Source organism: Mus caroli, chromosome 12, assembly GCF_900094665.2.
Source record: "Mus caroli chromosome 12, CAROLI_EIJ_v1.1, whole genome shotgun sequence".
NCBI classification, from domain to species: Eukaryota; Metazoa; Chordata; class Mammalia; order Rodentia; family Muridae; genus Mus; species Mus caroli.
In genome coordinates, this window is record NC_034581.1 from 4,213,164 (window position 1) to 4,234,838 (window position 21,675).

The window sequence follows — 21,675 nt, forward strand, 5'->3', positions numbered from 1 at the left end:
GTTGCACTCTAGATAAGATAGTCTTCACCAGCCAGCACATTAGGGCCAGAATTGCATCTATCCTTTCAGTCCTATGCCTGGTTATAGAACGTTAGTCGCTAAGACAGATTTTGTCTTCTATTATTATGATAAGTCCACTCTACAGAGACCAGCTACCATCCCTTTACATATTGATTATCTCTGAATCTCCCATCCTTTACTCTTCTAAGCAAGCTTGACCTCCATGACTGCTTGTGTTAGTTTCCCAGTAGGTGCTTCAACGCCATATAAGTCACACTAGGCAACTGTTTCTAGGGAGTGCCAGTAGCTTTCCCTACCAGGTGTATTATCTTTGACACCACTGTTTAGCCAAACTGTCTCACCTGCCACACGCAATTATTATTGGTGATGTTTTGTTCTAGAAATCTGGACCACTCTGCCAATGCAAACTGAAAAGTTTATATACTACCATGAACACATGAGTCTCACTTTGGGGACTGTTTTCTCTATACAATAAAACACTGGTGCAAAGAGAAAGATCTATTTACTGGGAATGATGCTGCTGCTGATTGGAAAGGTGTCTCATTTCAGTATGACCCTCAGAAGGGATTTCAGTGGGTAGATAAATTATGCTGTTTTGACAAATCATAAGCATCTCTCCTATCTTCTCTAATTATTCCAGTGGACAGTGAAAACTAATGACCAAGAAAGACATACTTTGTCAAACTACAAATCATCTTATTTCATTCATCATTTTCAATTTAAAAAAAGAAAAATTTTGGAGAAACATGTGTCTTACAAAATTTTGATATAAGTTGTACAGAGAGAGAGAGAGAGAGAGAGAGAGAGAGAGAGAGAGAGAGAGAGAGAGAAAGATTTAAATCTGAAAGTATAGCTCAAGAACTGAGTAACTATGTTTTATATTGTTTTCACAGCCAAGAAGAAACTCAGATGATGTGACATCATAAAAGATATTAAAATTTCTAGAAAATTTGATGGGTTTAATAGGGACAGCAAAACCGGCATGTTAAAGTTACAGATATCATTAGAGCAAACCACACCATAACAGGAAAGGATGTCTAATCTCACTGAGGGGCCTAGCAACACTTGTTAGTTCAAGAGCCAGAAAAGAAATTTTGGGGTACCTTCGAATTATTGGGGCTAAATAAGATGGTCAGCTAAGTTGTAATTGTTTATATTTAAATGATTATGTGTGGGAGTGTTCTGTGTACACTTACTCTGTGTGTGTGTGTGTTGGGGGGTGTATTATACATTCTTGTATGCACTTGTGAAAATAAGAGGTCGACCCAAGGCATCTTCCTAGACCACTCTCTTTATCTAAGCCCTGATTCTGTTAGTTCAGCCAGTGAGTTGCTGAGGCGACTCTGCTTCTGCCTCCCAAGATGTGGGATTTTAGGTCATCTCCCAGGCTGGTTGGCATCCTCACTGTCCTCATGCTTGCTGAGTATGTCGTTTGCCCATTGACCCATTTTTCCAGCTCATGTACTTTTCTTTTTAATGCATCAAAGTTAAAGATATTGTTAGAGATTCTTTAAGGCTGGCTTATACATGAAGAAAAGAGGTTTGAAGAAGAAAGTAAGAAAGATTTAATGAGAACATGGGAATAGGCTTCTCAAAGACAACTGGCCAATTTACATTTTATATCATTTTTACTGAAAAGCTATTTGTAAACCCGTACTGGTGGTGTATGGCATATACAAACTCAAATAATATTACCAACTTTCACTCATCCATACAATTAAACTGCCCAAAGTACTTGCATGGAAAATGAAAAATTATTTAATTTTCTGAAATACAAAATAGTCATTGGGCATTCATAGCTGGTTCTACTTCACTTAAATTTAGCCTTGGGCAACAGAACAAAAGGTTGTAATTGGTTATTGCGAAAAGAGCGACATGATTTTATGAAACCCAGAAAGTAGAAAAATTTCATAAAAATATTGGAAAGAAATGCACAAAAAAAGCATTTAAAGTTTTATTGAACTCCAAAGTTTCAATGTTGGATCTTCTCCCTACAGCCACAGCAAAGGAACTATTATCTCATAAAACCTGTCCTGGAAGTCACAGGGCCCTGTCAGGACGGCAGGAAACATTTAGAATAAAATCAAGATTGGACAATAAGGACCATAGTTTTTGTCATTTCAAGAGCAGGCCACACACTAGATGCAAAAACAATTTAATCAAATAATATTCTGCTTAGAAATGTGTACTTTTATTCCTGGTAAGGAAAGCTTGTGGCCTTGCATCTTGTGTGTGGCCTGACAGAGTAGGTAGAAAATTCTGCGTTCTCAGCAGTGTGACCCCCTTGCCTTCCATGGAACTAATACGCACCCAAGTTCCACTTGGCTAATCTAAGATGGGGAAATAATATAATTGTGAAAATATAGATCAAAGCCAAATCCCCACTGTCTAGCTGCAGACTCTTCAACTTTCAAAGACAGTTAAGGAGATAATAATTCATCACCCAGTTCTTGGCATTGAAGTAGATGCCATCATATAATTTCCCAAGATTATTTTTAGTGGAACACTGTAAGTATCACTCAAAAAAATTTTTTTAAGAATCCAATGTTAATCCTTTGTCTGATACAAGTTAGAAGAGATTTTGATCTTGCATGCTGACAACCAACCCCTAGAACTGCATTGTACTCTAGCTCTGATTTCCATCACAGGCAATTTTATGTCTTCTAAGCACTTGAAGTATAATCAAATTGTGATACAACAGAGGTTGTGTGTACTTGTAAGCAAGTGCTTCTCTTAGGAGTTGGAGGATAATTCCCCTGCTCTCTCCACCCTCCTGGGACTGGCAGGCCCACCAATTCCTGCCACTCAGCACAAATGTGTCTCAGCCTCATATCGTTAATGGAAACTGACACATGAAGTGCTGTGTCTTAATAGATCTATATTTATATCTAGCTTGTTTCAAGTTCAATTTGCAAGGAAGCCTTATCTTCATTGCTATCAAGTATGCTACTTACCCTGCTATTTCCACCTGCCAGCACCTGACGCCAGGATCTCACTCCAGTGAAACCTATAACTTCCTCCCCTACTTGCACAGACAGGCCTTCTGGGAATTCATTTTGTCATGTCTGTACTCACAGTGCTTCCTGGGTCTTCCCTTCATCTCTCTAACTAACTTCATTTATCAACAACGCTCTGCTCAAAGGTTGACTGCTCGAACAAGCATTTTTTGACCTTTAAAGTCATCTTGGAAATGACCTCACAGTTTGACCTAGAAACACACACACACACACACACACGAGAGAGAGAGAGAGAGAGAGACCCTTAAGGTTATCTCAAGCATACATATTTTTACTTGCAATTATTTATTGCAATTATTTGTAATTTTGATCTCTCCTCCAATCAGATATCTGACATGAATGATAGGAATCAGGCTTCATCCTGTTCAGATTTCTAACACAGATCATCATGTCTTGTGTGTGGTAAGTGTTAATGGAACAATTTCTCTTTAAAATATAGTACTATCGCATGGTTCTACTGGCCAAAAATAAATAAATAAAATAAAAATAATCTTCGTTTAAAAAAAGGAAATCTGCTTATGTCAAAAAGAAATTTTAAAAAAATGCTTAAACTAACTTTTTAATATTTTCATGCTTTCATAACTTTTTCTATTTGCAATTTTTGGCACTTGGCTCATTTCAGAATATTTGCTCTTAATGGTTTGGGGGTACTCAAATTTTCTTTTTTAACTTAGCAAAATAAGAGGAGAAGGCGTAGGCTTCTAGATCCTAAGTCCCAGAAACCATGGCTTATACTCAAGACTCACTTAACAGATCCCTTCAAAATGCAGGAGAAGTCCTTAATCTCCCAGTCTCTAATTACTTTGGTGAATCAAGACTTGATAAATGTGGCACTGGAGAGATGGCTCAGGAGTATAGAGCACTCGTTGCACCTCCACAGGACCCATGTTCAGTTTCCTACATCCACATGGTAGCTCACAATAGTCTATGACTCAAGTTCCAGGGAACCTAATACCTTCTTCTGACCTCCACAGGCACCAGGCATGAATATGACACACAAATAAAATGCAGGCAAAATGCTCATACACATAAAATAGAATAAAATTTTTAAAAAGTATCAATAAATGTATGATCCTACTTCTTATCTTCAGTAAACCTTTGAGTGTCTACTATGCTCCACACATCAGGAGAGATACTAGAGATGCAATGGCTAGTGAAAAAGCCCCCATCTTAAAGGAGCTCATTGTTTAGAAGAGGAACATAGTGACACAAAGCTATGATATGGATGGGAGTTCCAGAGATAACATCAAAGACAAGGAGCAAGGTAATGTCAAGGAATCCCTCAAATATACCTTGATGAAGACCTAAGGTAACTTCTGCAGGGGATGGGGGTAGGGGATTTAAAATGTACATGTTAATTGATACCAAAGATTTTTAATTAAAACCCTAATTGATTTGCACAAACAAGTAAATCGCAAGAGCTTTGTTGTGTATTATGCACCAAAGTATTTTCTTTGTCTTATGTATAAGGTTTCTCGACCAATGTTCTTTTAGCTTTTTAATGAGATATTTTATAGCATTTGCATTGATTGATTTGCAATGATGAAAGAACATTGGGTTGGCTTCATTATGAAGCCAAGTATAATCATTCCATTTGATTTCATTGTCAGATAAAATTGATCATGCAGCTGTTTGGCTAAATGTCTGATGCCTGGCCATACATAACACAAATGACTAGTTTTCTAATTTCAGTTGTTGGAAGCCCTAGAAAAGAGACACCTTGTGTACACCAGCACTATTCAACAATATCAGACTCCATATTGCCTCATTTCCAGGGGTGGCAGCCAGGTTTGCCATTGAGTGATAAGTAGTCAAAGTTGGATAAGAAAGATAATCTTACTCAAGAATACTTATAACAAATGACATAGTCAACAGAAATGTGTGTTTATGTACGCCAATTTGTACAAAGATGGCAATATTTTGAGTCAACTTGAAAGCAAAGATTTGAAGGACTTGTACAGAAAGAAGAGCCACAGCCCTTTAGTGATTTAAGTGAGCAGCTGATAGTGGTTGCTTTATGGTCTCTGAAGGGAGAAATGTCAGAATAATGTGGTTAAGGGACTACATGGTCATGCTGGTAACAGGATGCCTGTGCAGACTACACTAGTGAGAGCTTTCTAAAAACAACTCAGCAACTCTGCCATGACATATTTGAAACTTAAACCATTTATTTTGTATACAGGTCTATGAAATTTAAATTAGCTGTATGGATAAACCAAACCCAAATGAAATTATTTTACTTCTTCTATTTGACTTTTGTGAAGCCACTTATTTATTTCTTATTCAGACTCATATCAAGTACATCACAATGTTCTGGCTAGACTTGGGCTTTTGCTATGGAATTAACAGATTTGTGAACTGTTATCAACATTCTGAATTATTATTTTGGGTCTACGGTTTTGTGGGTGGGTTGCTGACCTTATCCTTTCACTGGGAGTCCTGCCTGTCTCCAGGAAGCAGTAACTTCAGGATCCATAGCCTCCACTTCTAGGAGTCTCACCTAGAGTTGCACGCCCCAGACACCCAGAGGCCGGCCCCCATCCCAGGTCTCTTGCATATCCTAGAGACTGCTGCTCCGCCCCAGCTGCCAATTTCTATTCTCTCCCCTATTTTCCCTATACCTGATCTGCTCCACACACTCCCCTCCTCATCCCCTCTCCCACCTAGTTTCCTCCCTCCATCAATCTCCAATATCTATTTTGTTTCCCCTTCTGAGAAATAATCAACCATCCTCCTTGTGTCCTCCTTGTTATTTGGCTTAATTAGGTCTTTTGAATATAGTGTGGTTGTCCTGTACTTTATGGCTAATATCCACTTAGGAGTATATACCATGCGTGATTGCAAGAGTCTGGGTTACCTCACTCAAAATGATATTCCCTAGTTTTGTCCATTTGTCTGCAAAATTTATGATGCTCTTGATTTAATCACTGAGTAGTATTCTATTATGTAAATGAACCACATTTGCTGTATCTATTCTTCAATTGAGGGACATCTAGGTTGTTTCCATTTTCTGGCTATTAGGAATAAAACTGCTATGAACACAGTTAGGCAGAAATCCTTGTGGGATAGTGGAACATCTTTTGGGTATATGCCCAGGAGTAGAAGAGCTTGACCTTGAGGTATAATTATTCCCAGTTATTTTAAGAAATCAGCAAATTGATTTCTAGACTAGTTGTACAAATTTACACTCTAACCAGCAATGGAGGAGTACTCACCTTGCTCATAACACTTATCAGCATTTGCTGTCCCTTGAGTTTTTGATCTTGGTCATTCTGATGGTGTAAGGTGGAATCTCAGAGTCATTTTGATTTTCATTTCCCTGATAACTAAGGATGTTGAACATTTCTTTAGGTGTTTCTCAATCATTCGATATTCCTCAGATGAGAATTATCTGTTTAGGCCTGTACCCCATTTTTAAATTGGATTATTTGGGTCATTGGTGTCCGATTTCTTGAGCTCTTTTGTATTTTTGATATTAGCCTTCAGTCAGATGTAGGAATGCTGAAGATATTTTCCCAATCTGGAGGCTGCCAATTTGTCCTCTTGACAGTGCCCTTTGCCTTATAGAAGCTTTTGAATTTCATGCTGGTCCATTCATTAATTGTTGATCTTCGTACCTGAGCCAGTGGTTTTCTGTTCAGGAATTTGTCTTCTGTACCAATTAGTATATCTAGTTTTATGTTGAGGTCTTTGATCCACTTGTACTTGAGTTTTGTGTGATGTGACAAATATAGATCTATTTCCATTCTTCTACATGCAGACATTCCGGTAGACTAGCACCATTTGTTGAAGATTTGTCTCACTTTTCTATTGTATGGTTTTAGCTTCTTTGCCAAAAATTGTGTCCATAGGTGTGTGGGTTTATTTCTAAGTCTTCAATTTGATTCCACTGAGCCATCTGTCTGTTCCTATACCAATACCATACAGTTTTTATTACTAATCTCAAGTTCTGTGCTCAGCTTTAAGTCAAGGACGGTGAGACCTCCAGAAATTCTTTACTGTTTAGGAATGTTTTGGCTGTCTGGGTTTTTGTTTTTCCATATGAAGTTGAGAATTTTTCTTTCAAGGTCTGTAAAAAGTTTGTGTTGGAATTTTGATGGGAATCTATACATTGCTCTTGGTAAGATGGCCTTTTTTACTATGTAATCCTACTGATCCATGAGCATGGGAGATCTTTCCATTTTCTGTTATCTTTCTCAGTTTCTTTCTTCAGAAACTTGAAGTTCTTGTGATATAAGTCTTTCACTTGCTTGGTTAGAGTTACATTAAGATATTTTATATTGTTCGTGGCTATTGTGAATGGTCTGATATCCCTAACTTCTTTCTCAACCTGTTTATTGGTTTTATAAATGAGGGCTACTTACTTCTTTGAGTTAATGTTGTATTCATCCATTTTGCTGAAGGTGTTTATCAGTTGTAGGAATTCTCTGGGAAGATTTTGAGGGTCACTTATATATAGCATCATATCATCTGTGAATAGCGATACTTTGACTTCTTCCTTTCCAATTTGTCTCCCCTGGATCTCCTTTCATTGCCTTATTGATCCATCTTCAACTATAAGTACTGTGTTGAAGAGATAGAGAGAAAGTGGACAGCTTTTTTTCCCCCTGATTTTAGTGAAATTGCTTTAAGTTTCTCTCCATTTAATTTGATGTTGGCTACTGACTTACTATAAATTGCCTTTATTGTATTTTATAGAAGCTAATTTTAAAGAAGAAATAGTTTTGTCTCATATAAGCTTACCCTGGTAGCAATTTTACTGTTGCAATATTATTAGTATTTTTTGGAGTGGAAACAAAGTGGTATTTGTGATGTTTTCCTCATAATTTGACCATTATACCAGTTCTCATATTTCTTTTTTTTTTAATTTTGGAATATTTGAGATCTTAGTTGTTTGGATAAGGGATGGTCAAACTGTAATTATCTAAAGTCAAGACAAACTAGGAACCTATCAGAACAGAGTTTTTTGTTTTGTTTTGTTTTGTTTTTGTTTCTTGCTATAATTAAGTTAAAAGTATTCTGAAAAGGACGATAATACCTCAAGCTACATATTGTGATTCTGAGAACAATGGCCAAGAAATTATAAGAAAATATTGAAAAGAAATCAAGGGAGGACTTGAGGTGGCAGCTATGATGTACCCGATATGATACAAAAGGAAAAAGTAAGGGTGCGGGGGGGGCGGGGGGTGTGTGAAGTGAACCAATACAGATGTAACAGCAAACAGTGAGGCTCTGACCTCTATGACCAGTGCACCTTTGGCAAAATGATAAAGACTGTCAGGCTGAGTAAAAATGCAAAGCCTGCTCACAGCCTCCTATAAGAGAAACACATTTAATTCAAAGACAAAAATGGATTGAAAGTAAAATAATGGAAAACTAAAATATATATTAACCACAAAAGAGCCATTCACGGTAGTCATTTCACACAAAATAGACTTTAAGGCGAAAAATATTAGGGGTGTCAAAGAGGCATGTTTTAAAAGCATGAAAGTCTCAACACACCAGAAAGTTGTAAGGATTATTAATATGCATATACCTAACGAGAAAGTCACAAAATACATGAAGCAAATCTTGATGCAAATGAAAGAAGAAGTAGACAATTTAATAACACTTGAAAATTTAAATGCTCAAACACTGGCAAGAAGCATCCCTAAAGCAAATCCACAGATGCACAGAAGACATTCGTAATCCTGTCAAACACACCGTCTGATCCAATGTCAATCTCACAGCTCAAGGTCTGCAGCACAAACACTGACACATATATAGGGAAAATACCCCCAGCACAGTAGGCTGTGATCAGATGACTCTGCAAATTTAAAGTCTAGAAATTATGTTAGAAAGCTGTAAATCAACAACAGAAGCAAATCTGAGACAACCAAAATAATTAGACATCAAACAATAGACTTTATATAAGCTATAGAGCAAAATGCTAAATCATGAGGTTGCTTGAATAATAGAAATTATATAAACACAATATTACAAAATTTAAAAGATATACAAAACCTTTGGTGCTTATCTGTAACTATGAATGCCTGAGTCAGAAATAAAATAGGTGCAAGACAACAGTTCAACAGTTTGGTTTCCACATTAACAAAACGTAAAAGAACAAACTAAACTCTAAAACAAAGAACATTAAGTACATTCATTAAGTTTAATACATACAAAATAAGGTAACTCAATGTTACTTCTATAAATAAAATGAGCAATGAGAAAATACTCTAAGAAAGAATCACAACCATTACTGTGCATGGGAGAGCATACTGGTAATGCTTCATTTAGGAGGTAAAAGTGGAAAGATTGAGAGTTCAAGTCACCCTGAGCTATTTAATAAATTTGAGGACAGCCTGTATATGTGAAACTGTCAAAAAAAAAAAAAACCAAAAAACAAAAAACAAACAACAACAACCCCAAAAAACAAAAAACAAAAAACAAACAACCAAGCAACAATAAAGAGTGACTGACCAAAATTTTATGAATGGATTATCAAAATTAATAATAAAGGGAATTGTTATCATTTTATACAAATTTAAAGAAATAAAATTAATATTAGCATAACTATATCTCAGAAATTGGAATGAGCTAAGCTAGAGTATATGAGTTTATTCTCAAAAGGACCTCCTCTACTAATACAGTTTACTCAGAAACAAAAATAAAATGGAATCTATGATTTCTCTAGTTTACAATAGGTAAGTTCATTGTTAGCAGTTAAGAATATTCTAATACAGAAAATGTTACATACAACTAGCTTCTCTTGTAATAAATAATTATAGAAAATGGTATTATTCTTTTACACGTTCTTTTAGAAAATATATGAAAACTTAATATATTACAAGTCATTATACGAGACCAGCATTCTATGACACCAACACATGTTAAGAGGAAGAATTACTGCTAGAAACCAATGTGCATTCTAAGCAGTGTGTGTGTGTGAGAGAGAGAGAGAGAGAGAGAGAGAGAGAGAGAGAGAGAGGACCTGTCACAGAGTAAATGTGGAGGTCAGAGGACAGCTATTAGGAGTCAGTGTTCTTGTGCAAATTGTGATGGTCCAAAGGGTGCAAGTCAGCTAGTTAGTCACTGTGCAACACTGACATCACAAAACTTACAGAAAATCAGGCACAGGAAGAATTAACTCAAAGGTAACTGTAAGAGACATTGCAGTCCTTGTGCTCACAGATAAGCACTAGGAATTTGCAATGTTGAACACACAGGGATGCTCTTTCAAAGGAAGGGACACATCACCTATGAGCCACCCAGAATGTTTTAAGCAGAAATGGCTAAGAGCCTGGTGTCCTTTGCACTGTCTTTGTTGCCAAGACCACACAGGATCCTCCTCCAAACCCTTACTTATACCATGACCTTGTTTTTCTCAGTCAGTCTATAGAACCCATCTGTACTGGCTGGTTTTGTGTGTCAATCCGACACAGGCTGGAGTTATCACAGAGAAAGGAGCTTCAGTTAGGGAAATGCCTCTATGAGATCCAGCTGTAAGGCATTTAGTGATCAAGGGGAAAGGCCCCTTGTGGGTGGGACCATCTCTGGGCTGTTAGTCTTGGGTTCTATAATAGAGCAGGCTGAGCAAGCCAGGGGAAGCAAGCCAGTAAAGAACATCCCTCCATGGCTTCAGCATCAGTTCCTGCTTCTTGACCTGCTTGAGTTCCAGTCCTGACTTCCTTGGTGATGAACAGCAATGTGGAAGAATAAGCTGAATAAACCCTTTCCTCCCCAAGTGCTTCTTGGTCATGATGTTTGTGTAGGAATAGAAACCCCAACTAAGACACCATCTTTATGGAAGGTGTCATGTATTTTACAGATAGTTCCAATGTAGTCTTATCTAATCTTTAGTTAGCTTACTTTGTGGCCTACAGTACACACAGGATTGAGTTAATTATCACCAGGAAATTTTCTCCAAATTGTGCTTAAATATGCCCAAAATAAACTACCTTGGGTCAGACTCCTGACATTTGACATAACACTTTCTACTTAGTTATGTTGAACTGAACTACCCTCTTGCTTTCCTCAGGTCAACACTCTGCTGGCATGGTGGTCACTGAGATGCCTGCAGTCAGCCACTGACTTAATCAAAAAATCTAAAACTACAAAATCATTCAAATAAAAGTATGAGAATAAAATTTGAGGTTTTGGAACTAGGAAGATTCTAAATAAAATCTACAGGCAGGACAAATTAAAAATATGGGGGTTGGGGTATGGGAAACATTTGCATTTGAATGGACACACTGAAGAAATGCAAAGACTAAACATAAAAAAGAACATCATTGGGAAACATATCTAGCAAGATTCTTTTTTTTTTAATTAGGTATTTTCCTCAATTACATTTCCAATGCTATCCAAAAAGTCCCCAATACACTCCCTGCTTGTGGACGTTGTACATCGTGGTGCGGAGCCTAGTGCGCACCACGATGTACAACGTCCACAAGCAGCATTTTTTAACGGGGTTATTTGATTTTCTGGAGTCCACCTTCTTGAGTTCCTTATATATATTGGATATTAGTCCCCTATCTGATTTAGGATAGGTAAAGATCCTTTCCCAATCTGTTGGTGGTCTTTTTGTCTTATTGACGGTGTCTTTTGCCTTGCAGAAGCTTTGCAACTTTATGAGGTCCCATTTATCGATTCTCGATCTTACAGCACAAGCCTTTGCTGTTCTATTCAGGAATTTCTCCCCTGTACCCATATCTTCGAGGCTTTTCCCTACTTTCTCCTCTATAAGTTTCAGTGTCTCTGGTTTTATGTGGAGCAAGATTCTTTTACTCATAATATGCAACAGTGTATATCTTCAATTTAATAACAACATAAATAGTTTAGTATGGTATGATATAAGACATATGATAATCCAAACACATACACTAATCAAGATAGAGATAAAGATACAAATGGCCACTTTAAAACAAAAAAACAACTTGCAACAGCTTGTATGTATCAAGCAAGATGTATACGGGGATTCATGAAAAAAGGCTTGCTGACAAATATTAGGTATGTGAAAAGCTGCCCTGTAAATGATTAAAGAGATTAATTCAAACCCACCAACAGTTACCATAAAACCTTTAAATAGAATTATAAAAATATCTCATCATGTTAAACTTTGACGGGTTATAGACAACAGAAAGCAACCCTGCATTGTTGCTGGAAACTTAAAATGGTATAGATACTTTGAAAAACTATTTAAGTTTCCTAAAGAGAAAAACATGAACTGACTCTATGAACCAGCAATTCTAATCTTATCAGTCCACCCAAGAGAAATGAAAATGTGTCCATACAATGATTTATATAAAAATGCTCATAAAAGCAGTTTATAACAGTCTAAACTAAACAATCCAAATATTTATTAACTGGTAAATGGATCATATAACAAACTGTGGTATTTTACATCCATACCATGAACTATTCAGCAATATAAAGAAATGAAATATTGATTCATGCTGCCGTGTTTATGAACCTCAGAAACAGGACTACAAATGAAAGAAGCCAGACTGCAGAGACTACAGACTACATGATTTCATTTATAGGAAATGCCTAGGAAAAAAAGATAGATTTATAGACACAGAAATCAGTTCAGTCAGTGGATGCCGTTAGCAGGAGGTGAGTGGGTTTTCAGTATGTACTCATAGCTAAAGAGATCACGGAAGTTGTTAGCGCAATGAAAATGTCCTTATGTAACACAAAGCCACGCACAGTGAAGGTACACAATTAAACTTCTGAAACAAAGTTATTTTCAAAATCACATAAAAGGAGTGTTGTGGGCAATCACACAACAAAAATAAACATTTCTTGCCCTCAAATCCCATCATCAACCAAATTTTATGGATCCAAGACTGTGCCCTCCCCCCTCCCAGTCTTGAGTGGGTTGAATCAGATCTTGTTTCTGCCACAGTCTGCTAGCCCACCTAGGATGGAGTCTTCCCAACCTAGTTTAAGTCTATTGTGTGCCATATCTGTAGTTTCCTGCAAGAAGCCACCACTTGCTGAACAGCCCAATATTGCTTTCCTGATGAAGCAACGAGATCCTGGCAAAGTCGGGGATGGATCTCCCCACTTTAAATTCAAGACCCTACAATTAAAGATTGAGCCTTGATCAGAGAACTTTGTCTTGACTCATTATTTCTCTCACCATTTTTCCCATCCATCCCCAGCTTTCCTTTAAGGAACCCAGTAACCTGTGGCTGCTGGTGGCTACACAAGACAAGTATGGTTTTACATCATTTTTCTTCTCCTTGGGAAAACATAGGATACAAGACAACAGTTGAATTTTGAAGTGAGGTCATATGAGCATTAAGAATGATATCCGCAGGACGGAGGACTTAGTAATTCTGAGAGCTTCATGATGCTAAAATTCCAACTCTTCTTTGTGTTCCCCTGTTCCAGTATTATTCATGAACCAGATACCTATAAGCACCAATTCTCCTCTTCAAAAAGAAGAATATTTGAAAAACAAAAACAAAAAACCAAAAACAAAAAAAAACAAAAACAAAACCAAACAAACAAAAACCAGACATGAGCTGCATGGCAGGCACTTGTGGAACATTTTCTCATCCACATTTAAAAATACATGGGAACTAAAGGGAGCATAGACGATTAACAATCGGCCTCCACCATTGTGTTGTTTTGTGGTTCAGAGAGTTGAAACTGCATGCTGGCCTCATTACAAGGATCTGGAAAACTAACAGAATATTCTTTGAATACAAGCCTGCTGAGATGAGCCATCTGAGGTGTTCAACCAGGTGAGCCACGATTGATAGACTTTACCTCTCACTTGTGGACTATCTCTGCTATCCAGATCACAGGCTTTAGCTTGTCTTGGATGAGAGATAAAACATCAAGAACCTACTCATGTCAAAGCCACAAAGACGTTTGGCATTCTTGAACATTCCTGGGAGTCAGAACTCCAAGGATGGAATAACTATGGGTATTAACTGTAGTAGGAAGCAGAGAAATTAAAAAACAAACACACAACAGAATAAAACTGGGAAGGGGAAAGAAGTGGGAAAGGGAGGAAGTAAGAGTGGGCATTCAGAATTATTATATACTGGAAAGAAGCTCTTGTGTTCAATTACACCCACATGCTTATTGTTATCCAAACTATCTCATGTAGAGTCAAAAAAATAAGACCTACCTTTAAGACTCTTCTAGGTGCCTAGTGGACAAAATGTTATATAGCTATTTATATGATATATGAAGGCATGAGAATATTTACAAGGAAATAACCATTTCTGCTTTTACCATGTAAGACCTTTCAGATCTGGGCAATTAAAAAAAAAGTTCTAAAACGTTTTATGCAAAGAAGAATCTCAAAACCTTAGAGCCAGTTTAGCAGTATGGGTTCAAGGCAAGGGTGGACACTTGCATTCTCTTGGTACCACAAGAGTCTAGAGAAGTGACACTAGGATATGGTGGGTAGGGTTTTCCTCTTGACACTAGGGACAATAGTATGTCATTAAAATAGTAAGGTCCCATATCAGCACTGGATGGTGGATATGGAAAGGGCAATTTCATTTAATTTACAATATATTTTTCAAGTGCTGGAGAGCAAACCTAGGGCTTCAAACATACTAGGTAAAATATGCACACAGCTCTATTTGCCAATGTTCTCTGAACGAACACAACTGATAAAATGCATACATTTCAGAACAGATGTTTTAGATTGGCTTGCAGGATATGGGCTAGGGAGTCCCATGTCTGCTCTCGCCCTGGAGAGCCATGAGGAACTATACTAAAGTGTCGCAGCATTAGGAACATTGATAACAACTGGCTCTAGGTTTCTTGGAGAGCCACTGGTCTATAATCCATACTGGAAGGCTAAAGTGCCAGATACTAATGCTAGCAAAGAATGGAAGCATTAGTGTGGCAGTGTCAATAAATTGACAACAAAGTAGATAAACTTGCCAGCACAACCTGAAGGCCAGTAGGCAAAGGTGAAAGTCTTTTCTCTTACAGACTGCTTTTTACTCTGCTGACAGTGAAAGGTGCTATTCATATTTAGGTTGGATCTTCCTACTTCAATTAAACCAATCAAGATAATCCCTCCCAGGTGTGCCTGGGGGCTTGTTCTGTTGGTTGATTTCATTTCCAGTCAAATTGAGAACCAAGATTACCATTATGGCCTCCCTTGTTTGACTTCTTAATCATTAGTAGTGAAGTTGCCTAAATTGTTCTTGAACCCATTCTGTAGAACAGAATGGCCACCGGTATGTTCCCTGCCAATCCCAGCAGAGATTACAGATCTGCCTCCTGAGACACAGCTGCTTTTCACATGAATTCTGCTCTCACTCCATCTTCAGTCTCTCTTACAGCAAATCTCTTCACTCTCCACCCACACTGTGTGAGTCTGTTTTAGAAACCAGGTTGTAGAAGATGGCAACAAGCCTTCTGGACCTGTCTGTCACCCTCTGGGAGTAAGTGTTCAGAAAGAGATTGCCAGGGGCTGAGTAGTTCGTGAAGGGGCAAAGTCAAGAAGGCAATTCTAGAGCTGGGCGTGAAATTTGAAGGAAATGGAGCAAAATGACACAGCCCATAATTAGAAAGGCATTTCAAGTGATCTAGATAATGCAAAACTCTCTTGACAGATATTTTGAGTAATCAACTTTCTTTACCAAGCATGGACTCTGAGTGGTTCTGATAATACATTTAATCATTTTTCTCTTTTACACATAATGGCACATTAACCACAAATAACAAATAGTAGTAATTATCTCCTCAACGAATGTAGAGTGAAACCATTTCTGCAATCCCAATGCCTTGTTTATCTGTAATAGGATGAGCGCATGTGGACACATGCATGTTGAGGAGGAGCAAGAGGTAATGTCAATCAATGGTATTCATAAACACAACTTACAGGCAGACCTTGCATAATTTAGACTCTCCCCTGGCTGGCGGCTTCCGAAAGCTGGCATGCTTTATGTTGCATTACCATTTTGATTGAATGAACAGGGTCAATAACATCACTTTTTCTCATCCAAGGAAAGAAAATTATTCTGAATCAAATCATCAATCAATGCATGTAATCAGTCTGTTTAAAATACCTTGGGCTCTCGTACCACTCGCTATTCCTGGGAACACAATTGAAAGAGCCACAGTCTGGACTGACTTGGTAGTCCTACCACATCCCCACTAAAGTACTCAAAGGCTAGCTAGGATTCAGCATGTGCTCTTATTAACAAGATTATGGCGAGGGAATCATTTGAGAACTTAAGATTCTGCACTCTGAGACCTCCAGTATCTCTGTCATTTGCATATAATTGTTTGTCCATTACCTCACCATACCATACAGCTACACCACTTTTCCCCTATAATTTCTAGAGGTTAATGGCTTTTTTCCCCTCTAAATTCAAAGTCAACACAAACTGACACTCAAGTCAAGAAAATGTGCTTTTCAGAGTGCGGTAACGACACTTGGCAGTCTGTACATTGTGAAAAATGTATTTGATCAAGGAACTTTTGCTAGCAGCATGCCAATGGATGCACGCCGCTTTACTTCCGAAATAAAGGGATTAATCCTCATCTTCTACTTAAGGGTAGAAAAACAGTCTGCGGCATCTCACACCACATAAATCTACTCAGCCTGCACGCGGCCTCCTTTTGGGCAAGCAAATATAACTATTGAGCACAAAAGTGGAACAAAATAACAGATATTGAAGCTTCCCCCTGTATGTTGGGGCTAATTAGCAGGCAGCTGGAGCTGAGTGGGTTTCTAGTGCAGCAATCATCCTCATGACACTCATGATTCCTCCAACCATGCACAAGTATTAGGAGAGCTGAACTGGGGGCAGGGAAGGGGAGGACAAAACTAAGTGAGTGGCTGGGCCCCTCCCAACACTGGGTATGTGCTCCTGACACCATAAGGGTATACCTCTCAACCATTACAGGTGTACTCTCTTCTTTGTAAATTGCAATAGAGGGCTGTTTCTAAAAATGTTTCAATGCGGTATCTCAATATGGTCAAAATAAAACAGATGTATATGGAAAATATTGACCAGGTTTACAAAAGCAGACAGGGAGGTGAGTCCTGTATGGAGTAGGAGAGATGTCGTATGGGGTGAATAAGATCAAAATACATTGTATACATGTATGACAATTTCAAAGAATAAATAAAAATATCATTTAAAATTATTATTCAAACATAGTCAAGACAGGAGTATACAAAGAGCAAAGTTCAGAAACCAGAAGTTTTGAGAGCCATATGTAGGAAAAAAGCCACAATAGGCACAGGTCCACCCATGTCGTGGCATGGGCCAGCACTTGATTTTTCTAAAAAGCCATATAATATGCATGCATGTACTGTGTTTATGAGTAAACTTTCAGTGGATATTTCAATGGTGTTTGCTTTTATGTGAATAACTCTCTGACCAACATTGGTTTATATTTTATTGGATATTGGTTTATAAATAATCTGCCTAAGTACCTATTTCCATTTCCTTTGGATGCATGTAGGAATCTGTGTGTGTGTATGTGTGTGTGTGTGTGTGTGTGTGTGTGATACATATATGCATGTGCATGTGTATTTAGGATACTTATGTGCATATGTGTGCATATATGTGTCTGTATGTAGGATACATATATGTATGTGTATTTATGTGTATATTTATTATACTCTATAAAACTCATAAAAAACACATGAACACTATAAAGTCTACCAAAAAGATCCTGTTTTGAGACTCTTCTGTTATTCTCCAGGCCTTCTGTAGCATAAATTGAAAGGATTATCCCCCAAAACAGAGAAAAGTGGGAAATGAAATGGCCTGATGTCAAAGTGAGAAGGAAGGATATATCTAAGCTAGAGGAAGTCAGCCATCAATGTGAAAATAGGATAGTTATAACAGCAAGGGATCACATACACAGAAAACAGAGGTATTCATCCTTACATTTTGGAAAATCAAGCAATCCCAAACAAAATAAAACACAAGAAATTACTATCAGATGAGGTCAGGACACTCCTTCATGAAGCTGGAGGCCTGCCACACAAGCATAGCATACAAATAAAAAATAAGGGAACAACAACAAAATGCTATATTTGGATTTTTTAAGACAGTTTAACAACCATCTTCTTGGTAGTTTAAAAAAATGTACATGTCAGCAATGACATGTAAAAATAACTTTCAATCCAGATTTATATCTACAGCAGTGCTACCTTTAAAGATAGGGTAAAACAAATATTTTTAGACAACTGAAAATTGAGTCTATTGCTAACAGGCCTTCACTTGAGGAACACAAATTCACAAAACAGCAAGGAGAAGCAATATCATCCCAAGAGGGAAAAGATGAAGTACAAGGATATACAAACAATAGAAATCAAATATGATACATATATTCATATATACAATCTAGGAAAAAAATAAGAATGGCTTATAATTGAGCATGGGAAACAATAAGACATAACTGAAATATTGAATACTAATTACATGTAAGAATAGATAAAAAGCTCTCAGATCTTAGCTGATCAAGTTTGGTAGGTTGTCTAAGATAGCATTCAATTTCTTAAGTCAAAAAAAGCCATGTTAAACTTCTAGGTTGCTTGCTGCAAGCTGGCAATGGCTTTGTAGGAGTGTCTGTTGTCACCTAATTACAGGACCCCATCAACATATGACTTGACATGAAAAGGGTGAATTGAAGTAGAAAATCAGTTTGAAGTAAGGTTTTGGTGTGGGAGGGATTGTGGCAGCCTGAGGGAAAAAGAGCACAAATTCAAGACCAGCTGCTCTGTATAATGGACACCTGCTCCAAATGGGAGAAACAAGTAGAGGTGAGGTTCCAGGTCAGTTAAGTGTGTGTGTATGTGTGTGTGTCTGTGTGTGTGTGTCTGTGTGTGTGTGTCTGTGTGTGTCTGTGTGTGCGTGCGTGTCTGTGTGTGTCTGTGTGTGTGTGTGTGTGTCTGTGTGTGTCTGTGTGTGCGTGCATGAGTGAGAAAGAGAAAGAGACAGACAGACTACAGAGACAGAGCTGCACAGATATGGTTGCATGGGTGTGAGCATGAGTGTGGAGCCAGGGGGTCAATGTGTAAGATCCATTTTCTTAGTCATTCTCTGCTTTTTGTTTGTTTGTTTATTTGTTTTTGTTTTTGTTTTTCCAGAGACAGAGTTTCTCTCTATAGCTTTGGCTGTCCTGGAACTCACTCTGTAGACCAGGCTGGCCCCGAACTCAGAAATCCTCCTGCCTCTGCCTCTGCCTCCCAAGTGCTGGGATAAAAGGCATGCGCCACCTCTGCCAGGTGTCTGCTTTGTTTTATGTTTGTTTGTTTTCAAGAAAGGTTCTTTCACTGAACCAGACATTCATCCATTCAATAAAAATGACTGGCAAATGAGCTTCCAGGGGCCATCTTTATCTTCTACCCCTCATAAAGCCGAGGTTCCAGGGTTTTGTCACCACAATGCTGGACCTTCTATTTTTGTGGAGTCTCGGGATTAGAATTCACCTCCTCATGCTTCAGTGGCAAGCACTTAGATATGACAGTTTATTGAGATGACCTATATAACATAGGTATATTACACTGAGTTATGACTATGGGCAAAATGTCCTCACAGTCATCATTAAATGTGGAGGAAATAGAAGAGAGAGGTGCTGTAAGAAAGGCTTGAGGAGACATGGCTGTCCTTAAGGGCAGAGGTAGAACAGAGGCTTCCTATAACAGTCAGGAAAAGAAAGAAAATGGGCTCTCCCTAGAGCTTCTAAGTGGGAGAATACACTCTTCTGACAGCTTGTATAAGCCCAGTGAGACTCCTTTCTAACCCCTGGCCTCCAGGACTGTTAGTAATGGTCTTAGCTTTTCAGTTACCACATTATGTAACTTCTTCCAACAGCAATAGAAAGCTTGCAAGTGATGACTTGAAAAATATTAGAATGTTATCAATTGCAAAACGTGCAAGCAAAAGAATTCAGTCAGAATAAAAATCAATCTGAATGAAAATCCTCACAGGATAGGTAGAGATAATCAACAAAAGGACAGAGATATTCCAACCTATGATGGCTTGTAGAGGTCAAAATTGAGATCTCTCGTTCCTAAATAGGACATGTATATCATACCCTTTCTTCCCAAGTTCAGGCATGATTGTGGAAGTCAGAACAGAAAGGTTGTGAGAGCAAGAGGTAGTGGAGGATTACAAAGAAACAATGGATACAACAAGGCAGTTATACATGTGAACTCAGAGGTTGTGAGAACATGGAAAACAACTATGCAAGCTCAAGCCAGAAAATTATCAGGAGGAAGAGGGGAGGAAGGCATGAAGTCCCAACCTGATCTTAGGAGCTATTGACAATGAGGAGCTGCTAGGAAGCTCTCAAATGCTGTGGCTCCTGCTAAATTGACCACAGTCAATTGAATGCCCACACACCCAGGAGTATATGCTCATCAAAAATTAGACTTGATGAATTTTAAAAGTAAAATGGATATAAAGTTGGGTGGAAGGAGATGGAGAAGATGAGGAAGAAAAGGATGACGATAATCAAAACATTGTATACATTTCTCAAATATTTTTAAAAGCACAGAGAAATTAAGAATGTATAAATAAATGCTATATGAAAAATCTACACCTATTGTTCATGGAAGACACATTCATCATATTAAGAAAATAAAATTGCTAAATCCATAAAATTTGGAATCATGAAATAAAAGAATAAAAGACACATACATAACTAATATTGGGTTGATATTACAGGCATATTTTGATAGGTACACATTTTACAAGATACCTTCATGGGGACTAGTTGATCATGAAATCTATGTGACAAAGACATCAAATCAAGTACAATGGAATTCATCTAAGGAAAATATGCTACCTTTAAAAAATAAAGAAAGAAAAGTTGAATCATTTGTAGATACCCACAAAACTCAATCACATAAACAGGTTCTGCAAGGGTAGGTAGGTTTGCCCTGCCAGGAATGGTACTTGCCTCCAAACTTGATGAGCCAAGTTCAGTTACAGAAGTGCACAAGATGAAATAGGGCACTGACTTTCCCAAGCTGTCCTCTGAACTCCACAAGCATGTAATGGCACACATGTAGACACACATACACACAATGAACAAATATAAAACTTCTTTAAAAAGAAGCAAACTCAACAAAATTATCAACAAACCAGACCCCCTCCCCCGAGCTCCCAGACACTAAACCACCAACCAAAGAATACATAGGGAATGACCCATGATTCCAGTTGCATATGTAGCAGAGGATGGCCTTTTCCAGCATCAATGGGAGGGGAGGCCCTTGGTCTTGTGAAGGCTCAGTGCCCCAGCATAGGGGGATGCAAGTGTGGTGAGGTGGGACTGAGTGGGTGGGTGAGCCCCCTCATAGAAGCAGAGGAAGGGGGAATGGGATAGAGGGTTTACAGAGGGGAAACTGGGAAGCAGTTTAACATTTGAAACATAAATAAATAAAATAACTTATTAAAAAAAGAAACAAACTCCATTGGACTCTGGGATTAGGGTTAAATTACAGCAAAAATGTAAATGTAAGTAGGTACTGTGGCATCTTCTATTATATATACTCAAAGACTGAGCATGCACACAGACAGACACATGCACACGTGCAAACACACACACACATACACACACACTCACACACTCACACACACACACAAATACACTCATACACACACTCACACACACACTCACACAAACACACTCATACACACAC